The sequence below is a fragment of the Rhinopithecus roxellana genome, chromosome 12, assembly GCF_007565055.1.
Source record: "Rhinopithecus roxellana isolate Shanxi Qingling chromosome 12, ASM756505v1, whole genome shotgun sequence".
NCBI lineage: Eukaryota > Metazoa > Chordata > Mammalia > Primates > Cercopithecidae > Rhinopithecus > Rhinopithecus roxellana.
The window spans coordinates 23,208,892-23,214,804 of NC_044560.1; positions in this window are offsets into that span (position 1 = coordinate 23,208,892).

Genomic DNA, 5,913 nt, shown 5'->3' on the forward strand with positions numbered 1-5,913 from the left:
CCCAGCCCCACCTGCCGCCTGACCTGAGGCTCCCAGAGGGCAGAGGGGCCTCCTGGGTCTGCTCTGCACCAGGGTTTGGAGGGACCATCCCAAAGCTTGAGCACCTGGCACAAGGTGGGAGTGCAGGGAGGGGCGAGGACACGGTTCCCAGCTGGACAGAACCAGGAAGACAGGTGGGAGATGCCCCCCACCGCCCCACCTCTGAGAGCTCCCTCTTCCTTCCAGGGGCTCCCCAGGGACAGGTGGGGCCCCTTCTTCCCCCACAGCTCAGGCTCCAGGGCCGGGAGCAGGGAGCCCGCCAGGCTGCAGCCCCGGTGTGGGTCGGGAAGGTGATTCCGGAGCAGGCATCACACTCTAGCAAGGTGCCTTCTCCTCCCAGCTGCTGAAAAACCCACGCAGGCAGGCACAACAGCAGACGCTCATGCCCGCATCTGGAGGCCAGAACTCCAAAGCCACGGGGCCGGCAGGGCTGTACCCCTCTGGGAGCTCCAGGGGAGGACGCTGTCTGCCTCCCCAGCCCCTGCCAGCTCAGGCGTCGGCGGCTGTGGCTGTGTCGCCCATCTCTGCCCCCCGGTCCCACGGCATCTCCCCGACGTCTGCATCTCCTCTCTCCGCCTCCGTCTCAGGCAGGCAGTGGCCATTGATTCAGAGCCTGCCCAGGGAACCCTGGGCTCTCACACCAGAGATCCTGACGTCACCCCCTGCAAAGCCCCTTCTTCTAAATAAGATCACATTTGAGGTTTCTGGGCTAGGATGTGGTTGTCTGTTGGGGGCACCACCAGCCCCCTGCAAGGGGACCCTAAGCAGAGAGGCCCTTGTGACCCACGCAAAGCTCTGAAGGACATGGATGGGTAAGGGACACATGGCTGGAGGCTCAGGGTTTGAGGCAGGGGGGATCAGACTGTGCCAGGGGTCTTGCCAGGAGCCCAGGACTCCCAGACCTGATATCATTTGGTATTTTTTTTTTTTTTTGAGACGGAGTCTCGCTCTGTCGCCCGGGCTGGAGTGCAGTGGCGCGATCTTGGCTCACTGCAAGCTCCGCCTCCCGGGTTTACGCCATTCTCCTGCCTCAGCCTCCCGAGTAGCTGGGACTACAGGCGCCCGCCACCTCGCCCAGCTAGATTTTTGTATTTTTTTTTTTAGTAGAGACGGGGTTTCACCGTGTTAGCCAGGATGGTCTCGATCTCCTGACCTCGTGATCCGCCCGTCTGGGCCTCCAAAAGTGCTGGGATTACAGGCTTGAGCCACGGCACCCGGCATCATTCCGTGTTTTAAAGAGAAGGTGAGGGCAGGCCGGGTGCAGTGGCTCAAGCCTGTAGTCCCAGCACTTTGGGAGGCTGAGGTGGGTGGATCACCTGAGGTCAGGGGTTCAAGACCAGCCTGACCAACATGGAGAAACCCCGTCTCTAATAAAAATACAAAAACTAGCTGGGCGTGGCAGTGGGTGCCTGTAGTCCCAGCTACTCGGGAGGCTGAGGCAGGAGAATGGTGTGAACCCGGGAGGCAGAACTTGCAGTGAACCGAGATCATGCCACTGCACTCCAGCCTGGGTAACAGAGCGAGACTCCGTCTCAAAAAAAAAAAAAAAAAAAAAAAAAAAATTAGCCGGGCACTGTGGCAGTTGTCTGTAATCTCAGCTACTCGGGAGGCTGAGGCAGGAGAATCACTTGATCCTGGGAGGCGGAGGTTGCAGTGAGCTGAGATTGTGCCATTGCACTCCAGCCTGGGCAACAGAGTGAGACTCTGTATATTAAAAAAAAAAAACAGAGAAGGTGAGGGTTAAACAAGGACACACACAGATAGAGAAAGGGCAGCTTTACAGCAACACAGGTACACTGCAAACACCTGCCAGGCGGGGGACCGGCTTGATGCCAGAGCCCACCGCTGCCTATGGGCTGGGGCGCCTGTAGGTGGGTGGGAGGGCCTGGCCGCGGGGCTTCATGATGGCCGTGGTCCCGCAGAAGGTAATCGTGATATTCTTGGAGTTTTCCCAGCAGAGTGTGATCAAGTCAGGTTGGGTGGGCTGTCCCTCACGGCCCAAACCCCTACTGAACGCTTCACTTTCGCCGAGGTCTGTGACACGGCGAGGGGCTTACAGAATGGTGCAGTTTGGACCGACAGGTGTGAGTCCCCCGCTGGGGGGCACGGACTTCGCTGAGCCCCCGGTTCCTGTTTGCAGAGGAGGGCACAGCAGCACCTCGTCCTGGACTGTGGAGAGAGAACAGGGACCTGACCGCGTGAAGCACAGAGAATGCTCAGGCATCAGCAGCTGTGTATTCAGCAAACATCGCCAGGGTGCACAGGGGAGCCCGGCTCGGGCCAGGTCCTGGAGTGCTGAGCATGGGTGAGGCCTGAGAGACGGCTCAGGGACCATTCGGGAGGGCCGGGTGGAGGGGCAGCAATTGGGGCTCAGGCCCAGCAGAGACTGCCCATGAGACCCCTTCTCCAGCCGCAGCCCCCAGCCCTGCTTCCCAGGCTGGCCCCGCCCCTCAGCAGCCCCTCCCCGTCCTCGAAAACCCTTACTCACCTCTGGGCTCGGGCTGCGTGGTGGTTGCCAGGAGACGGTTGCCACGGTGGTTGCCAGGAGATGGTTGCCAGGTCACCACTGTTGTTTCCTGGCCCAGGTGCCCAGGACATTGTGGGCTGGGCAGGTAAGAGGTGCCCGTGGCCATCTGCCGGGGTCCAGTGGGCTCAGCCCCGCCCTCCTATGCCCTGCCTGCAGGTCCCCTCGGGAGGCTGCCCAGGAGAGAAGCAGGCTGAGGAGGGGACTGGACAGGGATGGGGCAGGGTGGGGCCAGGCTGAGCCTGCTCTGCGGAGGCCACACTCGGGTCCCAGACCCAGCGCCACCATGTGAGAGGCTCGGGCCCAGGCCAGGCCAGGGAACAGTGTGTGTACCTGGGCGGGGTGGGAGGGCAGGGCAGCCCTGGGACGAGCTCTGTGGCCTGGGACCAGATCTGCTTCCCCAGAGCAAGTCCTGGACGGACGACTGCTTGAGACCACAGGGCGTGCATCCCCAGACAGCGGCTCCGGCCGGGAGGCACCGGTTCTTCGAACAATGTCAGTACCTTCCTGGGATCCCAGGTGGCCAAGCTTGGATTCTTGGGGGGAGCTCGCGGCAGGACACCAACGTGTGGTCGCTTTTTGGACGATTTCTTCAGGTTTAAAAGTCTCTTCTGTTCATCCTACCGGGGTGCAGTCTCCTGCCGGTCTTTTCATCTCACCAGGTAAAAAGCTTATTTTACAATTTATCGTAAGGTCATGAGCTGAGTTTCCACGCCGCCTTTACACCGTGTCCCCATCGAGGGGCGTCACGACCATCCTGCACTCTGGGCGCCACCTGCTTCCCGAGTCCCACCGCCATAAAGGACGCGTCGGTCAGCATCTCGGAGTGAGACGCTTTCTTTCCGGATTCAGAATCGCGTCCGTCAGAGACTCCAAAGCGCGTTTACTAGACGGACAGGCGTGTGGAGCCAGCGCCTTCTGACGCTCAGAAGGCTGTGTCGCACCTGCATTCTGGCCCCAGGTTCACCACACACAGCGGGCAGCCGCTTAAGAAACCTTTAATTTCAGGCCGGGGTGTTGGCTCACACCTGAAATCCCAGCACTTTGGGAGGCCGAGGTGGGCGGATCATGAGGTCTGGAGTTTGAGACCAGCCTGGCCAACATGGAGAAATCCTATCTCTACTAAAAGTAAAAAAATTAGCCGGGCATGGTGGTGGGCGCCTGTAATCCCAGATACTCAGGAGGTTGAGACAAGAGAATCGTTTGAACCTGGGAGGTGGGGGTTACAAGGAGCCGAGATCACGCCACTGCACTCCTTGACTTAATTTCCTTGACTTAAATCCCAACCCTGGTGTTGCATTTTTAATTCCCATCGGCTCTTTTGTATTCTCTATGCCTTTGCTTTAAAAGCATATGGCTCTCTGAAGGGTCCTGTCTCCACCACCCCAGCCTTTTCCAGGTGGGTTTGTTTCTGTTTCTTCCCTTTCCTCTTCCTCCGTGTGTGTCTGCATGTGTCTGCGTGTCTGTGTGTGTCCGTGTGTCTGTGTGTGTCTGCGTGTGTGCGTCTGTGTGTGTCAGCGTGTGGGGGGGGTGTCTGTGTGTGTGGGCGTGTGTGTAGACCTGTGTGTCTGTGTGTAGGTGTGTCTGTGTAGACGTGTCTGTGTGCGTGTGTGTGTATAGACCTGTCTGTGTGTCTGTGTGTAGGTGTGTGTGTCTGTGTGTGTCTGTGTGTCTGTGTAGATGTGTGTGTAGACGTGTCTGTGCGTGTGTGTGTGTGTAGACCTGTCATTCTCGTTCACACCTGGGAGTCCCTCTGATGATGCCTGTCGGGCCTGGGCAGCCCCTTTGGTTGTGAGTCAGAACTTTAGAGGATCCCCTTCCCCAGTAGGACTCCTGGAAGCTGAGAACCCATGAGAAGGAGCTGAGGTCTCCCGTTGAAGGCAGAGTATCGTACGCACATGCCTGTTCCATGTCAGCGCAGGGTCCAGCCTCCTCCAAAAGTCCTCCTGTTCTGAGCGGGGAGGGGTCTCAGAGCTCCCAACTTCTTCCATTCTTGCCCAGCCCACCCTAGGAAGAGGGCGTGAGGCTCTCCCGGCCACAGGTGTGGGGCCCAGTCTGTGTCCTGCTCCTCCCCCAGGACAGGCCCCAGTGGCCCCACCCAGCTGGGTCATCGTGCGAACGGCTGCCTCGGTTTACCCGCCTTCCCCTGCCCGTGGGCTTCCTGGTTGTCTCCTTCCCTCCTGTCACTCAGGTGAGGCAGGGAGGGGCAGACACAAAGGCCTCGTGCGGCCTAGAGCGATGCCGCCGCCTCTGCAGGTCAGGTGAGCTGCAGGGGCTGCCTTTGGAGAGCTCTGCCCCCAGCCTGGAGCCTCAGGCCTGCTCCAGCCTTCTCTAGCCTCAGAGCCTCCACTGCCGTGTGCTCCCGTCTCCTGGGCAAGTTCCTTCAAACCCTTGAAAGTCCTCACCTAAGCCACGCACGGTGGCTCACACCTGTAATCCCAGCACTTTCAGAGGCCGAGGCGGGCGGATCATCTGAGGTCATGAGTTTGAGACCAGCCTGACCAACATGGAGAAACCCTGTCTCTACTAAAAATACAAAAAATTAGCCAGGCGTGGTGGCGGGCGCCTGTAGTCCCAGCAACCCAGGAGGCTGAGGCAGGAGAATCGCTTGAACCTGGGAGGAAGAGGTTGCAGTGAGCCAAGATCGCGCCATTGCACTGCAGCCTGGGAGACAGAGCGAGACTCCGTCTCAAACAAAAAAAAAGTCCTCACCTCCCAAGCAGCCCCAAGATGGCTTTGTTTGCTGGAGACAGCGGTAGAAGGATCTGTCAAGGAACTGGCTGAAAATTCCTGAGATGTTCTTGAGTTACAACACAGGAAGGTGCTGGGGACAGTGTCCTGGGGGTCGGGCCTGGCGCCCGGGGGCGGCCGCAGAGGAACCCGGATGGCAGGTACCAGGCGGCTGCACACAGCCCACACTGGGCTCTGGGATCAGCAGCGGAGACAGAGGAGACCCCTGCTCGGGCCAGGGAGTCCTCCCACCCTCCACTCTTCAGGCAGGCGCCTCACCCAGCAGGCCTGACGCTGTCCTTCCTTCCAGCTGGCACCCAGGCCGAGCTCAGCCACGCCCGAGGAGCAGCTCCGGCCGGGGAGGACTCGCCCGGCAGAGACAGGGTGCAGAGACAGCCTCGGCCCCTCACGGCGCCAAGCCCCACAGCTGCCACGGAGGCAGGAGCCAGCCGCCTGCAGAGGCTCAAGTCCGCGGCCCTGGGAGGCGCCCTTTCCTGGGCAGGGTGGGCCTGACTGCTTTCTCCATCCAAGTGCTGGGGCCTCGGGCTGCCCGAAGTTCCCACAGGAGGGTCAAAGCAGCATCTTCCCTGCAAGGCCCTCGCCCTGGCGCCCCCCGGCCA